Consider the following 22,311-nt stretch of genomic DNA (forward strand, 5'->3'; position numbering starts at 1 on the left):
GACCCCGACACGACACCCCGACACCCCGACACCGACACGACACCCCGACCCCCGACACCTCCCAAAAAGGTGTTCTTTGGCCTTCCAGAGGCCGACGGGGTCATATATTTGTGAATTATTAGTTAGGTCATATATTTTTCGATTTTGTTATGAAAAAAGATCATATATAATTGTGTTGATCGGGTAGATTTAAATGTGCAATTGTTTCATCGCTGCGAGGTTTGGTGTTCGACGACCTCACCATGCGTTTGACGAGCTCTGCCCCTTCGTTCGTGGGTGAGCACAAATGACATGTCCTCCTCCCCCATTAATTATTTGCTCTGTTCCGGTGTTCGTGCCGATGAAATTTGATAGCTAGCTATATATGTGTCTTGAATCATCAGTATGTGTAACCAATATGTGTCTCCTGTTCGAAAGCGTCATAGCTATAAATATGCATGCATTTGCATATTTATAACCTTGATTATTTCGAATTGTCCAACGTTATCCATGGACAGCCCGAGTATGTGTAGATTGGGTTCGTTTTCGCATATGCTTTGCTCCAGATCCGACGCATAAATTTCGTCAGTGCCTCCCATGTTGTTCTCCGGGTACACATCCTCTCTATTTATTGCAGAGACGTGTATCAGGAGAACAGCGGGGAGGTGCTGCCGAAATTTTGCGTCGGATCCGGAGCATAGCATGGGAAAATGAACCCAATCTACACATACTCGGGTGGGATTAGGACCTATCATTACCTATTAGAGCGTAGGTTGCATGGACGTAATAAAATTGACAAAGTAGATCAACTGATGAATATATACATGGTGAATTATATATATAATTGTTTTGTGTCCAGTAGCTCTGAAAGTCAAGATGAGTGATCGTGCGTGGATGTATACCGGTCACACTGGTCAGAACAAATGGAGCGCTAGATGGTTCACAGAAACCAAGGGGTTTGTGCATGCCGCATTTGCAAATGGCCAGAGGAAAACCTGGTGCCCCTGTTTCCAGTGCGGCAATTGGGAAAAGAGGACAAAGGCTGAAATGGGCAAACACCTGCAGAAGAGTGGTTTTATGCCCGATTATACGGTGTGGACATTTCATGGTGAGTCTTCCCAACATGACCGAGCTGAGGTGGATCGTCGTCGCACCGACGAGCATGGTACCGGGATGGAAAACATGGTGCAAGACTATGATGATGCTCGGGATACGGACGAGGAGATGGAGGAATCTGCAAAGGCCTTCAATGAAATGTTGGAGTCTTCAAAACGTCCGCTCCATGAGCACACCGAGCTTTGTCAGTTGGATGCCATCTCACAAGTAATGGCTCTAAAGGCTCAGTTCAACTTGGGCAGAGAATGCTACGACGCAATTATGACAGTATTTGGATGCTTTCTACCCAAAGGCCATGTAATGCCTGCAAACCTGTACCAGTCGGACAAAATCCTCCGTGCACTGAAGATGCCCTATGAGAAGATACATGCCTGTGAGAAAGGATGTGCCTTATTTAGGATTGACTATGCGGACTTGAACTATTGTCCCATTTGCAAGTCTTCCAGGTATATTGTGGTAGACAACGTTATGGGTGAGAAGACAAAGACCAAAATCCCCGTTAGTGTTATTCGGTATATGCCAATCGTACCAAGACTTCAACATCTTTTCATGGTCGAAGAGACGGCCAGACAGATGACATGGCACAAAACAGGCAAAAGAACCGAACTAGATGCAGATGGGAATCTGATGATGGTACACACATCGGATGGTGTTGCGTGGAAAAAGTTTGATGAATTACATGTTGACAAAGCGGCAGATCCGAGGCATCCTCGAGTCGGCATCAGCATGGATGGGTTCAGTGTGTTTGGTATGACGGCAGCCCAATATATTTGTTGGCCCGTATTTGTCTTTCCAGTCAATCTCCCCCCCGGACAGATTATGCAAAGAAAGAACATTTTCCTGACGTTGATAATTCCAGGGCCATACTATCCGGGAAAAAATATGGATGTGTACATGCAACCGCTTAAGGACAAATTGCAAGAAGCCTGGGATAATGGGTTCAAGACATACAATACCTATAGCAAATGAAACTTCATAATGCGTGTCTGGTACATGTACTCGACGCATGACTTGCCGGCGTATGCGCTATTCTTTGGCTGGTGTGTGCATGGAAGGTTCCCGTGCCCCACATGCAAGGGAGCTCTTGAGTTTCGTTGGCTTCAGGCCGGTTGCAAGTTTTCTTGCTTCGACATGCATAGACAGTTCCTGAATCCTCGCCATAAGTTCAGGAAAGACAAGAAGAACTTCATCAGAGGTAGAGTTGTAAAAAACTCTGCACCACCTGCGTTGACAGGCCAACAAACCCTGGATCAGTTAAATGCTCTCGAGCCAGATCCAGAGCATCCAGGGTACTTCAAGGGGTATAATTCTAAGCACGCCTGGACTCACAAAACATGCTTATGGGATATGCCTTACTTCAAAGACCTCCTTTGCCCACACAACATCAACGTGATGCACACTAAGAAGAATATCGCCAAGGCACTTTTTGGTACATTGTTCTGCATAGATGGGAAGTCAAAGGATAATACTAAGGCTAGAGTCGATCTGGAGGCGCTATGTGATAGGCCGTTACAAAACATGAAAGAACCAAAAGGAAAGCAGAACTGGACGAAGCTAAAGGCATGGCTCAATCTTGGAAGGCCAGCTATGAGGGAAATTATCTTGTGGGTGAAAATGTAGTTGATGTTCCCCTATGGGTATGCAGTGAATCTAAAGAGGGGAGCGAGTCTTGATAAATTGAAGATATTTGGTCTCAAGAGTCATGATTGGCACATATGGATTGAGCGGGTAATGCTGGTGATGTTGCATGGCTTCATCCTTGAGGATGAATGGCTAGTTCTGGCAGAACTCAGCCATTTCTTCCGTGTTCTTTGTGCAAAAGAACTATCGCCTGGCGTGCTAGAAGAAATGGAAGAGTTGGCGCCGGAGTTGATCTACAAGTTAGAGAAGATCTTTCCACCGGGCTTCTTTAATCCAATGCAGCATTTGATTTTGCATCTCCTGACCGAGGCAAGATTGGGGGGGGCCCGTGCAAAATCGTTAGTGCTACCCAACTGAGAGGATGCAGAAAACACTTCGAGAAAAATGTAAAAATAAACGTAGAATTGAAGCATCGATGGCCGAGGCATTCATCACTGAGGAGGCGGCAAACTTCATGACAGCACACTACGAAGCCAAAAATTGTCATTTGCATAATCCGAAGCCTCGGTACAATGCTGACGACCCTAAAAAGGGTGGATCCAACCTCAGCCTATTCAAAGGGAATCTCGCACCAGCCAGTGTTTCAAATCCAGTATCTTTGGATAATGAAGATTGGCAGACCATTTCGTTGTATATCTTCAACAACCTGATAGAAGTACGGCCGTACATCGAGTAAGTTCTTGGTACATTGTTTCGCAACTTCTATTTCCTTTGAACTGCTCTTATTCCTGGATATTTCATACAGTCGATACGTCGCCATATTCTCGTATGGAGCGGTGATCCAAAAGGATTCCGTCGAAGAGTATGAGCTTCTCGCAAAGCAAGGAGGCGGCTATCCTGGTTTCATCTCTTGGTTCAAACAAACGGTAATTTCTATTAGACAATTTCATTTCATTCGCTAATTTTTTCGTAATGCAACAATCCTTTCATATTAAACTTGTAGGCTAATTCAGAGTCTATGGATGCCGAATTGAGACAAGTCGCTAGTGGTTTTGACTATAAGGTCCGTTCATTTGACAAATACGACATCAACGGGTATCGCTTTCGTACCTATGGCAAAGAGCTATCTATGGCCGACCGAAAGTCTACAAATTGTTGTGTATCTGCTATCAGCGAAGGAGGTACCGAGTATTATGGGAGAGTTTAAGCAATTTATGAACTTCTATTCTATGGTGAAAACCCACCGAATATCGTAGTCTTCAAATGTTATTGGTTTCAGCTGAAGGAGACTAGAAGGACTCATGAACATATAGGGATAGTTGAAATCAACCAAAGCACCCATTTAGATGTTCCTGATGTCTATATTATGGCTCAACAGGCGACCCAAGTATTCTATCTACCGTGGGCCTTCCAAACTAATCCAAATCTGAAAGGTTGGGATGTCGTTTATGAAGTGCCGCCACGTGCTAGACTATCTCCCCCAAAGGAAGAGGATTATGAACCTCACATTAACCCAGACACATATGAAGGAGAATTCTTCCAAGAGACACGTCTTTCCAAAAAGCGTTTCAAGAACCGCTATACTTCACCCCAAAACATTGAAGTAGACAGCGACGGTGAATCCCACATCACCCTAGAGGAGGAACAAGAAGAGCCGGAAGAAGAAGAGGTTACTACTGCGGATGACCTGTCAATGCTTGACCGATTACGTCAAGGTGGCCTTCCACATGTTGATGCCACTGAACCCTATGAGCCCGTCATTGATTATAGTGATGATGATGATTATGCATTTATTGATAATACTGATCGAGATTATTAGTAGTTTCAGGTATTCAATTTTTTTATGTTGTACTTGATGATGATACACTTAAGTGATATACATATTATTATTCATGTCGGTATTTTTATTATGTTGTACTGATTTTGTTTACTCTTTGTCATGGCAGGTGTTGAAAGATGGAAGGGGAGCCAACTGAGGCCAAGGACAAACGTGCCCAAATTGAAGGTGTGCCACACCATTAAGGTATCTCCAGCTTATATCAATTCGGGCGGAACTGGGTATGTGGTTTGCTTCATGATTAATGCAATTCATTCATCATGCTAGCTTGAGCCCTTTAATTACTAATTTACTTTGTTTCTCTCTTTCAGGCATGCTACAATAAGACGTATAAGGTGCCAGAGGGGTACGAGATGTATGCCATGGCCCACACTGCCTCTTACAAGAAAGTCAAGGGGAAGGCGAGGAAAGGGGAGGACTTTAAACCGAGCCAGATTCCCATTGATCCAGAGCAGGTGATGATATCTGCTGGCGGGAGGTCCCGTGGCTCCATAGCCATTGATCCAGAGATTGCTCCTGAGACCATGGTGAGTTTAATTTGAATGGAAATTACTTGCTAGTCTTAACATTTGAGTGTCATCATGCTAACGAAACATTGGAAATGATCTTTGGTGCAGCGTAACTCCAGATAAGCATCACACGATCCTTCTCCAGCTACTGGCACGAGCCAGCCCGCTTCTACACCTCCATGATCACGGTAAGTTTCTCTAGTTTTTTGCTTAACAAATGCATAAAGACCTAGACTTAGCTTTATTTCCTCCAATATGCTTACCTTAATGACCTAGAGTTAGCTTCTTTTCCTCCAAAATGACTTAATAAGCTTACTGACCTCCAAAACCAGCCATTTTACCTAAGTTAGCTCTAAAACGATGTATACTTAGCTTTGTTTCCTCTAAAATGACCTAAGTTAGTTATAATATGCTTAGTTAACTAGGTTTGCTCAATAATGACATGTACTTAGGTTAGTTATGTAAAAAATGGCATAATTAGCTTAGTTAGCTCATAAACGATCCATTTTACCTAAGTTAGCTCTAAAATGACCCATTTTACCTTAGTTAGCTCATAAATGATCCATTTTACCCAAGTTAGCTTTAAAATGACCTATTTTACCTAGATTATCTCCAAAATGATCCATTTTACCTAGATTATCTCCAAAATGATCCATTTTTACCTAGTTATCTCTAAAATGACCCATTTTACCTACGTTAGCTCCAAAATGACCTATTTTACCTACGTTAGCTCCAAAATGACCCATCTTACCTACGTTAGCTCTAAAATGATGCATTTTACCTAAGTTAGCTCATAAACGATCCATTTCACCTAAGTTACCTCACAAACGATGGCGTGCTTCTTCTTCTAGTCTTCTTCTTCTAGTCACCTTTTCCTAACTTTCTTATTTGCCATTTTGCAGATTTCATTCACTTCTCGGAAGCTAGCTTGCTATGATGGAGTGCTTGTTTTTTATTTCATTCTCTTCTAGTATTCTTGTAGCTTGCTACGATGGAACTTGCTATCTTGATGATACTTTGCATTGTAATATGTATGTGCAACTTCCTAATGGTTGCAACTGATGTGTATGTGCAACTTGCTATTTATGAATGGATGGAACTATATATGTATGTACGATGAAACTTATGTGCTGGATATGTCATATGTTTGCTGTTAAACAGCCCTGTGAAATATATCTATATATGTCATATATATTTGCTGTGAAAATTGTTGGATTAAAAAAAAACAGAAAAGGAGCCAATATGCAGGCTCTTTGCCGTCTGCCACCGACGGTAACGGGCTCTTTGCCAACAGCTGCGGACGGCAAAGAAAACACGTGGCAGCCAATTGTGCTTCCTGGGAGCTGTCCCATTTGGTCAGTTTGCCTACAGTGGTAGACGGCAAAGAGTAAACAATTTTGCTGTTAGCGGCGGACGGTAAAGGCCTGCCGTGTAGTGATGTCTAGCTGACATCATACGGTGGACGGCAAAGGAAGGACAAGTTTTGCCATCAGTGGCGGACGGCAAAGGCCTGCCGTTAGCCACCTAACAGACTAGCATCGCAATTTTTGCCGTTTGCTTTCTTTGTCGTCCGCTGCTGATGGCAAAGGCCCCTTTGCCATCAGCCAGCAAAAGGAGACGACAAAGTAGCTCTTTACCGGACCTTACTTTGCTGGAGCCTGTTGCCATCCGTGGCGGAAGGCAAAGACCTTTGTCATCCGCCATTCATGCCTTTGCCATCCGCCGTGGTAGACGACAAAGTAGCTGATTCCTGTAGTGGTACCAGTAACGTTGAGCTCTTCATCTGACATTTGTAACTTGCTGATTACCTTGGGGGAAATTAGACTCAACCGTGCCCCGCTGTCAACCAACATCTTTGTGACCTTGAGGTTGCAGATCATTGGTGAAACCAACAACGACAAGCACCCTACCACGATGGTGCGGTTAGGGTGATCCTCTTCGTCAAAGATGGTGGGCACGCGGGACCATTTGAGTGGTTTCCGGGAGTCTACCGCTGGCTCCACGACATTGACCTCATGTGCCCACTATTTAAGCTGGTGGTGAGAGGAGTGCAAAGATGTGCCTCCATCAATGCACAGGGCCTCAGTGGCTTTCTGGAACTCTTGCTCACTGGTTTCCTCTTCATCCCCTTCATCAGTTTCGTCATGACCTTCCTTCTTCTGACAGCCTCTCGTCGGTTTTTCTTGATGCTGGGGAATCTTGCCGCGATAGACTCCTCTCTTGCCTTGGCCCTTCCCGCTAGCACCTTCCTGGTCTCTTTCCTTGTCATGCTTCTCATAATCAGCTTTCTGCTTCTTGAGAAGTTTCTCAACTTGGTGACACTCTTGGAGGTCATGGCCCTTGGTCCGGTGGATCTTGCAGTATGGTATGTCAGCCTTCCCAGCCTTTTCAGCCGCCGCAGCCTCTCGACAACATCAGTGCACACGGCAACTTCCTTTCCGGGGGTTTCGGTCTTGGCCTTCTTGTCGGTACTGGGAGTGCCAGAACCCTCAACAACTAGTACTGCCTTTTCCTTGCACTTCTTGTTGTGCCTTTTATTCTTTATTTTCGGGTTAGTGGCATCGTCGTCATCTTCTAAGTCAACTTCGATGCCATCCTCTTCTCCGGGGAGTAGCCTCACTTCCTCTGTACGGGAACACTTATCCACCAAGGTGTACAGCTCATTCACAGTCTTGGGCAACCGGACGTTCATTTTGGAACATATTCTCCTATTGCGCACATTGGACTGGAACATGACAATCACAGCCACCGGGTGGATATCTGAAATGTTCCTGTGCACCCAGCTAAACCTCTGCATGTACTTCCACAAACTCTCCCCTTCCTTTTGTGGAAGGAGCTCAAATCGCTGGGCCGTCCTAGTTCTTGATGGCCGACCATAAAGGCACCAACAAACTCATTGCACAGGTCAGCCCAGGTTGAGATGGAATTCTCCGGTAGGTGCATCAGCCATGACCTCACGTTTGTCTTGAGTGCCAAAGGGAAGTAGTTTGCGAACACCTTCTCATCTCTTCCTCCAATGGCTTGAACAGCGATGGTGTAGATGCTCAAGAACTCTGTCGAGTTCAACCTTCCATCATACTTTTCTGGTATCTCTGGTTTGAAAACATGGGCAGATGGCCAACAGACTTGCCGCATCTCGTGAGTGAAGGCAGGGCATCAAACCTTGAAAGGAAAGTATCTGCCTTCACTGGGCACGGGTTCGTCGATGTCTGGGCCATTACGCCTGTCAGATTCGCAGCTGGTTTTGCGGTGTTGTTCTATAGTGATGCGCACGTCTTCCCTCTACCGATCTTCCAGGACCTGCCACTGATCTAGACAGGCCCGAGGATCAGATGAATCCATTGATGCCTTGTCGGGCTCCTTGTCGCGTGGTTCTGGCCACAACTTTTGCGCTGGCTGTCATGGAGGGGATTGCACCATTGGAGTGCCCCCCTCGACACGGTCAGTAGCTCGGACCGCGGTTTGCTTGCGGGCGCCATGGTGGGCCTGCCTGCTGTGATCCTTCCACTTCAACAAACCCGATCAAACTCTGAATGGTGGCTCTCTACTCATCCATTTGGTCAATCCCTGGAAGGAACCTCAACAGAAGTTGGGATCAAGCCATGGCTTCCGAAGCAATGCTTGGCATAGATGGTGACGCAGATCATGACGTCGCTTGGCTCTGGACGGTGCCGATAGTGGCGACGTCCTGTTCTCATCGTCGCGAGCCAGTCGTCATGGTAGTATGATGGAGAGAAGGGTGCGTCTGGGGGTCGACGACCCTGTTTGGAACTCCATCTTGGTTACCCTGTCCTGGGGAAGGTGCCTGCCCCGTAGCTGCGCTTGTAGCAGGGATAGCTAGGGGGTCGCAACTCGCAACAGAGTGGGTGTTGTCGCAGCGGCTGAGCCCTCCAGCGCGATGGGGCTGTGGAGACTGAACATTCTCCTCGCCTGCACCCCATGGAACATGGCCGCCGGGATGTTGTTGATGCCGCCCTCCCCGGGCTCCTTCCGCTCCCGCTTCGGCCTCAGGGGGAATGATGACAGCGCCTCCTGTGCTGATCATGTTCCCCATGGCACCCACATCCGCGAACGTGCCACATCATCCACAACGTCAGTGGCCGCATGCGACGAGGCCTTTGAGGTGGAAGGGTGGGCTTGTGCCGGACTTTTTCTTGGGCGCCATGAATGATGAAGCTAATAATTAAGAAGATGATGATGAAGATTGACGCGCTGTTCACGACCTCGGTTCCGCACAAGCGCTCCCCCCTACCCAGTGCGCCAAAGATGTTTCGGTGGAACACGATCACCAATGGGGCCATCAGCCCCTTTGTGGTTCGGCGGGGGGGGGGGAGATCATGATACACGAAGAGTAGAAGCCATGGAACAACACGACATAGGTGACGCTGGTGGTTTTTACCCAGGTTCGGGCCGCCGAGAAGCGTAAAACCCTACTCCTGCTTTGGTGGATCGAAGGGAGGACCATGGCGGAAACGTAGTGCTCAATCCCGGCAAGGTTGCCTCGGGGAGAGCAGTTACGCGCATATGAGTGTATGTAAGTGCATCTACTGCCACTTAGTGATTTTGGTGTATTGAAGACTTATAGGTTAAGGGACTGATGTGTTTGTGAGTGTACACAAGTCTATAAGTCTATGAGGAGTTTTATAATTACAGAGAAAGTCGACCCCTAAAAATGAAGTTCTTCAACTGAAGACTTTGGATTTTTGAAGACTTTCTGAAGACTTTGAAAGTGAAGAAATTGGTGTGACCTTGAAGACTTGGCATTCATTCGAGGAACATGAAGTGTGAAGACTTTTGTTTTCGTAGTTTCATTTTCTCTTTCTTGAGTCATAGGAAACACCGTACTGTTAAAGGGGGTCGAGGAAATACTAAGGAAAAATTTCCATGTGATGCTCAACTCAAAATCCTACACCTACCAATCCCTTCAAGTGAAGCCATTGGAAATCTCATACTGTTCAGTCAATTTCTTAAGTAACATAGACGAAGTTCTTCTGGTTGCTGAGGAATTTGTTCTGACTGAGGAGTTAGGAATTCACCAGTGCGGATTGCCTACACAGTGAGGAACATGATAGCCCTGAGGAATTTGAGAGTCAAAATTCCGACCGTTGTTGTGCTATGTGCCAGCTGTCCCAAAATATCTACCCACCTAATGGTCATATCATTGAAGGGCATGTATGTCTTATCATGTCGGGCTGCTCCCTAGGCTATAAATATCTGCCCCTACAACCACTAGATGGTTGGCTGCTCCAAGAGAAACTGACACTTGTCATTTGAGAGCATCCCATCCTCCGAGGACTTTGAGCGAAAATCATCAAGTGAGGAAAACCCAAACCCAAACACCTTCAAACCCAAAGTGATTGAGCATCACTGAAGATATTTATCCTGCGTGGATCCGATGCTTGTTACCTTTGAAGACTGTGCTTCTTCCAGACTGCTCCAAGAGGAATTGTGGATCACCGAGTGACCGAGTCTGTGAAGGTTTGGAAGTCACCTGAAGACTTACCACGAGTGATTGGGCGAGGTCTGTGTGACCTTATCTCGAGGAGAATATGGTGAGGACTGTGTGTCCGGGACTGTCGGTGTACTAGAATAATGGTACCCTAGTATCCTGAACTTGTGCACCGGCAGTTGCAGCGCCCCGCGGCAAGGCTTGCGGGGCGACCGCCAAGGTCCTCCGTGGTTCCTTTGGAGCCATTCAAGAACAAAGTATTTAAGCCAAGGAGACAAGGCCCCGGCAAGAGGAGCTTGCCGGGAAGGCCAACCAAGGCATCCCAAGGAACTTTCCGCGACGCGCCACGCGTCCCGGGAAGGAAACAAGACCCCGGCAAGAGGAGCTTGCCGGGAAGACCAACCAAGGCATCTCGAGGCCTGGTGAGCGACAAGCTTCCGGGCCCGACAAAACAACGGCCGCGGCAAGGCGCTTGCCGCGGCAGGCGGCCACTCTGTGCCCACGCTCCAGCGCATCCAACAACGTGTCGCTCTGGGGGCCTTTCCAGGCGCGCGTGGCAGGAGGCTGTGCAGCCAGCGGTGCGCGGTGGCATGTGAAGCTGACAAGATCACCATCGTGGCGAGCGGTGGCGCCCCTGATGGTCCTTTTCTGCACTGTTTGGGCTACACAGACGGGCATTTAATGCCCTTGTCCCCTGCCGTCAGGGTTAGGTAGGAAACACTGTACAAGTAACTGTACCAACCACCTCGCTTTTTACATTTGTACCCTTGTTTACGTTGCCACCTGTCGGTGACCCCTTGAGCATATAAAAGGAGGCCCATGCGCAACATAGAGGGGGTTCGGATCATTCGGAAGCCAGAAAAACACTTAGCTCTCTCTCGAGCAAGAACACAATACAATCAAACAAGCAACAGTAGGGGTATTATCTCTCCGGAGAGCTCCGAAGCTGGGTAAACTGCTCGTGTGCTTCGCCTCGATCCGCTCTTCGTGCGACCTCCGCCCCCCGCCGAACCGAAAGGGGCTCGGTCCGCCGGCCCCATAGGTGTTCGTGGACCTGATCCGGCGTTCACACGAGGTAGATCTTCATTTTCCTTCATCGACATGCCACCTAAGAAGAAGACTTCGGCGACAGCAGCTCCGTCCGCGTCACTTCCACCACCACTGGAGCAGACAGGTGGTGGGGAGGACGCCGGCGGAAGAACGGACGTCGACGAGGAAGCTCACGATGCTGCCAGGTCCAAGGGAAAGGCGGCGCAGACCTCGACGTCCGTGCTTGTTCCGCGCCCATCTTAGGAGGCGCAGGACCGACAGCGTCATGGTACTCGCAGTACCATACGTTTGTTGGGCCAAGATCAAGCTGGTGGATCCCGGGGCGCTCAAGACCAGCATGCACGCCAACGTGCCAGCACATGCGAGACACGGTCGCCCGGACGGGATAATGCTCCTTCTAACATAGTTAGAAGTCCGAGCATATCCCGCTCCTCGCGCCGTCCGCCAATGCCACCCACCACTCCGGCAGAAGCTTTGGCGCGAGCTCAACTGCTCTTGGATTACCCTCCGACGTCGGACAAGATCGACGAATGGAGGGCCACCATTCAGAGTCTCATCGGCTACGCCAACGGCGACACTCCGCGGCAGCCGAGCGCGTCACTGCTGCGGCAGGGTGGCCAGGCGCGAGCCAGTGGCGACGAAGCTGGTGGGGGTGCAACTACCATGCAATCACCACCCCGAAGGCCAAGATCGCCGACTCGCTGGATCAACCTCAACAGCGACTCCACCGCATCGTCGGATCCACGAGCTCGTCGCGATCAGCGCCAAGTTCTTCACGATCGATAGCAAGAAGACGCTCGTACTCGCATCGAGCGCCAAAGAGAAGCGTGACGTCAATCCGACAAGCGCGCTGGGCCCTCTGTTGACATGCATGCGCCAGGGGAACCGGGTGACTTGCCGTACGCGGTAGGTTGCCCTGCGTTCACTCGTGAGCTGCGGCAAGTCCAGTGGCCCAGCACGAAGAACTTCAAGCCAGACATACCGGAGAAGTACGACGGCAAGACGCATCTGTCGGAGTTCCTCAGCATCTACACCATTGCGGTGCAGGCTGCCGGGGGACGGGACGACAAGATCCTTGCCAACTACTTCCCGCTGGTGCTCAAGCCCAATGTCAGATCCTGGCTCATGCACTTGCCGGACAACTCCATATCCTCCTGGGCTGATCTGTGCCATCAGTTTGTCGGTGCCTTCACAGGCGGCCACAAGCCTCATGGCCAAGAGAGAGATCTTCATTTGCTTGCCCAGAAGGAAGGAGAACCCCTGTGCAAATACATTCAAAGATTCAGCCGCGTACAACACAACATCCCAGACGTCCACCCTGCCACGGTAATCTGCGCGTTCCATCAGAACGCGCGTAACCGCAGGATGCGAGAGGAGATGGCGATGTGCAAGATCAGAGACGTCTGTGAGCTATATGCCCTGGCCGACAAGTGTGCACGCGCTGAGGAAGGGAGGAAACTCCCCGGAGAGAATATAGGAGCAGGAGGGTCTGATAGTGAGGAGACTGCCCCGGCAAGGAAGAGCCGGCGGCGGAACAACAGGAGGAAGAAAGGAAAAGAGGTGCTAGTCGTCGAGCAGTCCGGCAACGGTGGTGGCGCCAAGAAAGCCAAAGCTGGTGACTCCGGCAAGGAGACTACCGCAGAGGCTGTGGCGGTCGCCGACAAGCAAGATGGCACCAACAAGCAGTATTGCAAAATCCACCGCACCAAGGGCCACGATCTCCAGAGCTGCAAGAAAGTCGAGCAACTTGTTGAGCAACAGAAAGCTGAATACGAGCGGCGCGACAAGGAGAAGGCCCATGAAGGTGCTGGAGGATCCGGCAAGAAACGTGCCGGCCGAGGAGGACGCCGCGGCAAGGCCAAGCAGCGGCAAGGAGACAGACCTCCTCGCGGCGCGACAAGGATGAAGATGATGACGATGATGAAGACATGGATAATGAGGAGACTGATGAGCAGGAGTTCTAGAAAGCCACAGAGGTCCTATGCGTTGACGGTGGTGCTTCTCTGCATACTTCACACCGCCAGCTCAAGCAGTGGGTGCGGGAAGTTAATGCAGCAGAACCACCCGTCGAGTCAGGCAAGCCTCTGAAATGGTCCAGCATGCCTATCATCTTTGATATTGACGACCACCCTGATTGCATAACTGTGGTCGGGTGCTTGCCGATGTTGGTTTCACCAACTATCCGCAACCTCAAGGTCACCAAGATGTTAGTGGACGGTGGGGCCGGCTTGAACCTGATCTCCTCCGTGATGCTCCAAAAACTCCAGATCCCTGACAGTGAGCTCGAAGAAACCGGTACATTTCAAGGAATCAATCCGGGAAGGAGCAAGCCAAAGGGAAAGATCACGTTGCCGGTAACATTTGGCAGCGAGTTGAACTTCAGGACTGAGAGGGTAACGTTTGATGTTGCTGACTTTCTGTTGCCTTACAATGGAATCCTTGGCCGTCCAGCACTCGCCAAATTCATGGGAGCCTCTCACTATGCCTACAACATGCTGAAGATGCCAGGCCCGATAAGTGTCATCTCTGTCCCTGGCGACAAGAAGGATGCTCTTATCTGCGCCGACAAGATCTATCGGGAAGCAACAGCCGCAACAGATCGCAAGTCACTTGCCGCTGAAGCTCCCGGGGGGAAGAAGAAGACAAAGTCCGGCAAGAGCTCTGATGCCCACTCCGGCAAGCGCACCTCTTCGGAGTGCTGCGCTACCGTCGAGGACGCACCATCGAGCTCCACCGGCAAGTGTAAGAAGGCAATGGCAGCTCCACCTGAGAACAAGAAGGTGTCCTCCAAGGAGGACGGCACTGGTGGTACCTTCACCATCAGTGCCACTCTCGACCCTAAATAGGAAAACGCGCTCGTTGCTTTCCTGTGGGCGAACGTCAACGTGTTTGCGTGGCAACCGTCTGACATCCCCGGTGTTCCCAGGAAAGTAATTGAGCACCACCTTGCCGTCTGTCCTCATGCACGACCCGTCAAGCAGAAAGTCAGGAAACAGGCAGTTGAGTGCCAAGAGTTCATCGCAGAAGAAATCAAGAAGTTGGAAGCAGCAGGCCTTGCCAGAGGAGTGCTCCATCCTACGTGGTTGGCCAATCCTGCTGTCGTGCGCAAGGCTAACGGGAAATGGAGGCTTTGTATCGACTTTACCTATGTCAATAAAGCTTGTCCCAAAGACCCATTTCCTTTGCTGCGCATCGACCAGATTGTTGACTCCATGGCCGGATGTGATTTACTCTCATTCCTTGATGCATACTCAGGATACCATCAGATCTTCATGGCAGAAGAGGATGAGGAGAAGACCGCATTCATCACCCCGTGTGGCACGTACTGTTTCGTACGGATGCCTTTCGGTTTGAAGAATGCTGGTTCAACATTTGCAAGGGTAGTCCACCACGCTTTTGAGCCACAAATGCACAGAAATGTGGAAGCCTACATGGATGATATAGTGGTCAAGAGCAAGGACAGGGCGACCCTGATTCAAGATTTAGACGAGACATTTGCAAATCTGCGCAAGATCAACCTCAAGCTTAACCCCGAGAAGTGCGTGTTTGGAGTCCCTTCCGGCAAGCTTCTCGGGTTCTTCGTGTCTCAGCGGGGAATTAAAGCCAATCCCGACAAGATCAAGGCCATTGAGCAGATTGAAGCACCAAAGCGCGTCAAGGATGTGCGAAGGCTTGCCAGTTGCGTGGCTGCTCTCAGCAGGTTTATCTCTAGGTCTGCTGAGCGCGCCCTGCCATTTTTCAAAATATTGAAAAAGGCAGGTCCAATGAAATGGACTCCGGAGGCGGAGGCTGCGCTGCAGGACTTGAAGAGATACCTATCCTCCACTCCGACACTTGTCGCACCTAAGCCACAAGAGAAGTTGCTGCTGTATATAGCGGCAACCAATCAAGTGGTTAGTGCTGCGTTAGTGGCGGAGAGGGAGGCAGATGATGAGCCAGCAACCACGGCAGATGCATCCAGCGACAAGCAGGGGGCTTCGCCGACAAGCTCTGGTCTCGGCAAGGATGGATCTGCGCAGGAGCATGAGAAGGTGCAGAAGAGAATGGTGCAGCGCCCGGTTTACTTTGTCAGTTCCCTTCTGCAGGGGGCTAGGTGAAGGTACTCTGGTTTGCAGAAATTGCTTTTCGGCCTCCTCATGGCCTCGAGAAAGCTGCGCCATTACTTCCAAGCACATGAGATCACAGTTGTCACTCGCTTTCCGTTGAAGAGGATACTGCAAAATCCAGAAGCAACAGGCAGGATTGTCGAGTGGGCATTAGAACTGTCAAGCTTTGGCCTCAAGTTTGAAAGTACTTCAACTATCCAAAGCAGAGCATTGGCAGAGTTCATAGCAGAGTGGACGCCAACACAAGATGAAGAAATTCAAGAGACGAGCATCCCCGTCAAGGAAGCGAGCAAAGAGTGGCTGATGTACTTTGATGGTGCCTTCTCGCTGCAAGGCGCCGGTGCGAGCGTGCTGCTTGTCGCACCCACCGGAGAGCACCTCAAGTACGTAGTCCAGATGCACTTTCCCAAGGAACAAGCAACCAACAATACTGCAGAGTATGAAGGATTGCTTGCCGGTCTCAGGATCACAACGGACCTTGGGATCAAGAAGCTCATTGTCAGGGGTGACTCACAGCTTGTCGTCCGCCAAGTGAACAAGAACTATCAAAGTCCATTGATGGAAGCTTACGTTGATGAAGTGAGGAAGCTAGAAGAGCACTTTGACGGTCTGCAGATGGAACATGTTCCAAGAGCTCAGAACGACATTGCCGATGGCCTGTCAAAGTGCGCCGCACTAAAGTTACCTGTGGAACCAGGGATCTTTGTGCTCAAGCTGACTCAACCATCCGTAACATCATCAACTGGACAGAGAAAGAAGAGGAAGTTGGTTTCTGGTGACTACTTTCCGGCAGAGCTCCCTGAAGCCGCCGTCAAGAAGGTCCCCAAGATTAGCACCAAGAATGCTGAGGAGCAGTATGGTCCGGCAAGCCTTAGGGCTTGTCCCGTTGAAGCAGACGCTCCCGACAAGTTTTGCTCCGGCAAGCTTGCCGGGGAACATCAAGCTCCGGCAGAGCCACAGGTTCTCGCCGTAGAAGCGAATGTTCCCACAGCAGCAGATGTGCCGTTAGTCCTTGTTGTCGAGCCACAAGCTCCAGCATGGGCACAGCAGATTGTCCATTTCCTTCAGACAGGAGAACTTCCCGAAGAGCAAGAAGAAGCGGAAAAAGTAGCCCGGCAGTCAAGTATGTACCAGTTTGTTGACAGCACACTGTACAGAAGAAGACTCAACAGTGTGAAATTGAAGTGTGTTTGCCGGGAAGATGGACAAAAGCTGTTGGCAGAGATACACGGAGGCATATGTGGTCACCACATTGGTGCAAGAGCACTTGCCGGCAAAGCGTTCCGGCAAGGTTTCTTTTGGCCGACAGCCCTCCAGGATGCAACTACACAAGTAACCAAGTGTGAAGCGTGCCAGTTCCATTCCAAGCAGATACACCAGCCAGCTCAAGCTCTCCAGACGATCCCTTTATCCTGGCCATTTTCGGTCTGGGGGCTCGATATCCTCGGCCCCTTCCCCCGAGCTGTCGGGGGCTTTGAGTACTTGTACGTTGCAATCGACAAGTTCACAAAGTGGCCGGAAGTGGAACCAGTGAGGAAGGTGACAGCACAGTCAGCAGTCAAGTTCTTCAGGTTGATTGTTTGCCGTTTCGGGATCCCTAACAGGATCATAACCGACAACGGCACGCAATTTATGAGCCGCACCTTCATGCAGTACGTCCAAGATTTTGGCGCCAAGATCTGCTTCACTTCTGTTGCTCATCCGAGAAGCAACGGTCAAGCGGAGAGGGCAAATGCTGAAGTGCTGTGCGGGCTCAAGACCAGAACTTTCGACAGGCTGCGCAAGTGCGGAAGAAACTGGATCGAGGAGCTGCCGGTGGTTCTTTGGTCGATCAGGACGACGCCAAATCGAGCCACTGGCTAGACGCCTTTCGCTCTAGTCTATGGAGCAGAGGCAGTTGTCCCCACGGAACTCGTATACGGGTCACCTCAAGTGCTCGCTTATGATGAGCTTGAGCAAGAGCAGCTGCGACAAGATGACGCGCTGCTCCTTGAGGAAGATCGTCTTCAGGCTGCTGTACGAGCTGCTCGATACCAGCAAGCTTTGCGCCGCTACCATAGCCGCAAAGTTAACGCCAGAAGCTTCGAGGAAGGCGACCTTGTTCTTTGGCGCGTTCAGTCCGCCAAGAATTCCAACAAGTTGACGCCAAAGTGGGAAGGCCCTTACCGGGTGAAACGAGTCACTAGGCCTGGCGCTGTCCGCCTTGAGACCGAAGATGGCATTCCGGTGAGCAACTCCTGGAACATTGAGCATCTTCGTAAGTTTTACTCGTAGGGCGTGGTTGCCGGATCCTGTTCCGGCAACCACCTTTTGTACAAGTCTTGCCGAGGTTGCATTTAATCCTTTGTACAAAGCCGGGCGCAGATCCCGTGCATAAGTAAAGCTCATGTGCTCCGCACATCTTGTCAATTTCATGCATTATATTCTTTTTCTTGCATGTGTTATCTGACACTTTGTGCAGCACCAATCCCCGGTAAGCAATAACGAGCCGTAAGGCTCCATATCGTTATTTTCTCTTCTTTCTTTTTCTCAAAAGAAGGAAGATCCCCTCGTGCACAAGTTTGCCGGGGGGGAGGAGAAGATAATGATGTGGAACAGGCGTCGTTCAAGAAAGTTTCGCCTTGACGGAAACCTTGCCGGGAAGCAAACGACAGAAAAGCTAAGTTGCCAAAGTTTGAGCAATTAGTTTTATTTTTTAAGTTATCTTCCTCGAACGACCGTGCTTTGTATGGAAAACCTGTGCGCGGAGGAGCCAACTCGCAGCTAGATGCGCCCTTACTTTGTTTCGAGTCCGCTCAACAACTTAAGTGTGCTGCAATTAGCTGCGACAAGGTTTCTTGTCGGAGGCGGCACCGCCAGCAGGCTGCTGACGTCCCGCACTCAGCGCTCGCGGCTCGGGTGCCTACGCTGACAAGTTCCCTGAAAGCGTAGGGTAAAAACATACAAAGGAAGGAATCTAGTAAAGGAAATAACGTAGCAATTGATAACAGAAATAGAGTTATATTACAAAATAACTTGTCGCAGCTCTAACAGATTGATCTTATAATATGGCTAGCAGCGACAAGGAGAAAGAGAAAACGGGCGGCCTAATCTACGCGATCGCCCTCAACCCTCTTGATCTCGCTCACCTTGTCCACAATGGGTGCGACAAGGGCCTTGAGAGCATCCATATCGGCGTCTGGCGGCAAGGATTTGAGGACGTTGGTGAGGTTGAGGCCTGGGTTGCGGAAGGCCACCTTCATCAGCACCTTTTGGAGAGCCCCCACGCAAATCCTGCGTGACTCGTCGGCCAGCTGCTTTGAGATCCTCTCCCGGAGTCGCTGGAGTGCCGTCGCCATGCCCTTGAAGAACAGGCTGAGCTTGGTGCTGGGTTGGAGATGCTCGTCAGAGGGATACCCAAAGTCCTCCATCCCTAGCTGCGCCAGCTCCCCGTCAATGACTGCGGCGATATTCACCAGACCCTCGGTCCAGTGCTCCACAGTCTCCCTAAATGAGTTCTGGGTAACGGCGACACTCGCCAGCAGTGCCTTGTCGGCCTTGATCTTCTCCGACAAGGTCACCTCGCGCTCCCTGGCGGCGTCCAGCGTCTGAGTCAACGTGGCCAGCTTCAACTCCAGGTCTGCATTGGAATCCTTGGCGGCGCTGAGCTCCTTGCCCCTCTCAGCGAGAAGACCCTGCAGCTCACCATGGGCGGCAGCATCCTTCTCGCGCTCACGCTTGAGCGCGGCAAGCTCCTCACCACTCTTCCTGATATTGGCCTCCAGCTGCGCCACCTTCGCCTCCAGCTCTTTCTTGGCGGCCTCAGTAGCTGCGGCAGCGTCCTTTGCTTCCTTGAGCGCCCCGCCAATCGCTTTCTCGCGCTCGGCAAGCTCCTCTTCGTGGCTGTCAAGGTTGACCTTGCGCTGCACCAACTTTCCCTCCTGCGCAGATAGCTTCTCGGCAGCCAGCCACTGCTGCTCTTCAACCTCAGCCTTCGCAAGGAGGAAGGCTTTCCTCTCCTCGGCGACTTGCTCCCGCTCCTCTGCCAAGCTCCGGAGAGTTTCCTGCCTAAGACCCCGGAGCTCCTCCGCGCGCTTCTCGATGTCGACTCCCGCCCTCGCGACGAGTGCTTCACGGGACGCCAGCTTGGTTTGTCGGGCGCGGTAGAGCGACAGCAGCTTCCGCAACAGCCGCTCCTCCTCAGAATCGCCGCCGCTGCTGCTTGGCGCATCGACCAGTGCCAGCCCAACGGAGGCGAGCACCTCCTCGTCAAAAGCTTTTCCTTCGACCGGCGCCCTGGAGCTTGACGCCCAGGGAAGCTTGATGAAGATACCTTCGTCGGCTTTCAAGTAGGCACCGGGGCTGGGGCTCTTCGGAGCCTGGCTCCGCGGCAGCGGCGGAGGGATCGGCGGTCGGCGCAGCGCCTGGCGCTCCTGCGGCCTCAGGGCCGTCAGTACGATCGCCCGACCCCTCGCCAGCTTCTGCGGTGGCAGCCTTGGCGGCCTCTTCGCCGGCGGGCTCATCAGCACCGGCCCCTTCTTCGTTGGCGGCGGCGTCGTCGTTGCTGCCATGCGCGCCTTCCTCGCCGGCGTCCCCAATCTCCATTGGCTCCGCAGCAGATGGATCTGAAGAACAAAGAAGGGAGAAAAGTCAAGCAAAAATCCAAGAAAGGGAATTCAGAAGAAGAAGGTCCCAAGGGAAGATTTCAGGAAAGAAGATTACCTGTACTAGGATCTGCGGTCGCGGTCTCAACCGCCGGAGGATCACTGATGCCGTCCCTTGCCGGAGAACTGTCCCTTGCCGGGGAGTTCTCCCTTGCCGGAGAGCGCTCCCTTGCCGGGGACTCCTCCCTTGGCGGCGTAGTTGAAGCGGATGGCACTTCGGGGGCGGCTTCCGGACCCTCCTGGTGAGGCTGTTCTGCTCCTACACAAATCAACAAGCAAGATATCAGTAGAGAAAAGAGCACCCATGCGCGCCCAACAGCAGGAAGTAAACTACAAACTTACGTTGGGGGGCTGCGCTGGGGGCTGCTTTGGGGAGTGGATGCAGGGTCCGTCAAGGTGGTCTCAGACACACCACCTGCTGACATGGTGGGATCATCTTCGATGAAAATCACCGAGGCCTTGGCTCTCTTCGCCGCTCTCTGGGCCAGCGTCCTGAAAAGGAATGGGTTCAGATTGAAGCAAGTCAGAGACAAGATAAAAGCAAGAAGATTGGAGAACTACAAGAACGACAAAGAAACTTACTCTTCTTCCTCCTCGTCGGAGCTGAGCACGGAGAGATCAAAGTCCGGCTCCCCTCCGGTGCGGCGAGGCGGAGGAGTAGGATCCCTTGCCCGCTTGGCAGGGGCGGTGGCGGTGGACCGGGAAGATCCCGCTCTAGTTGCCGCAGCAGCATGAGGCACTCCTGCGGCAACATTGCTTGCCGCGGTAGAGCGTGTCGCATGGCTTGGCGGCTGTTGGCTCGTTTGCCGCCCCGCTACGTCGCCGGCCCTGCGGAGACGCCTTCCTGGCGGGGCCGGGGGCTCCGCCTGCGGCAAGCTGTCTGAAGGCTCGGGCTCTTCCTCGCCGGCCTCGCTCGGCTCAGCTTCAGGGCCGGCAAGATCTTCCTCACCGGCAAACTCCTCGCGCTCGGCAAGGCTTGCCGCCTCTGCCGCCTCTGCCTCCTCTACGGTGAACCTGAACGCGCCCGCGGCAGCTGCTGCCGCAGCCTCTTCTGCCCTAGTGGCGATGCGCTGCAGCTCCGCGTCGGTAGTGTCGTGGGTGAGGCTCCTCTGTTCGTCGGAGCGGACCGGCACTTCTACCAAGTCGTCGAAGAACGCTTGTACGACGTCATCCGCAGGTTCTTGCCAAGTTGGGGCGATTCCGTGCGAATCGCACAACGGCATCATCGCGCGGATCCGGTCAAGCGACGAATTGTTGCACAACGGAACGACGCTCCTCGGCAGCGTGAATGGATGTTGGGGATCTCGTTTGAACAACTCTAGGAGCATCGCATCTAGCTCCAGGACGGTGAAGTTCAAGTTGAGGCCCGGGCGCAGCCTCATGATATCCGCCGAGTTCTTGAACTCCCAGGCGGGTATCCCCCTCTCCTGCAGGGGGGCGATGCGGCGTCGAAGGAAATCTGCGCCAACGGCGCCTACGGTGAGCCCGGCAAGCCTGAGGCGAAGGATCCTGGTGATGGCGATCTTCAGCCTCTCGTCTTCCGGGGCCACGTTGCTCCAATAATTACCACGCACTATTGGGGCTTGGCGCAGGATAGTGAACGGCTGCGGGTTCTCCTCGACGATCCAGCACCACTCCGCTCTCCACTCCTCTCACTTGCTGCGGAGCTCACCCTCCAGATACGCCTCCTTCTTGCCGACTCTCGAGATCCAGGCGATCCCTCCAGCAAGCGGCTCTCCTCTCTCGACCCAAGGCATGAAGAAGTGGCGGAAAAGGGCTACATTTGGGTGGATTCCGACAAAGTTTTCGCACAAATATGCAAAAACTGCCATGATCAGAACGGCGTTGGGGGTGAAGTCAAGGAGGCGGAACCCATAGGTGTTCATGATGTCGCAGAAGAAATCAGAAAAGGGCGGGCAGAGCCCGCAGTAGAAGAACAATGCGAAGAATAGGTACCCGCTTGGAGCCAGTTCCGAAGCTGCAGCCGGGAGTACCCTCGTGCGCGGATGCGCACGCGTCTCCGTCGACCAGAAGAGGTAGT

Source organism: Triticum dicoccoides, chromosome 2B, assembly GCF_002162155.2.
Source record: "Triticum dicoccoides isolate Atlit2015 ecotype Zavitan chromosome 2B, WEW_v2.0, whole genome shotgun sequence".
In the NCBI taxonomy this organism is placed as follows: domain Eukaryota; kingdom Viridiplantae; phylum Streptophyta; class Magnoliopsida; order Poales; family Poaceae; genus Triticum; species Triticum dicoccoides.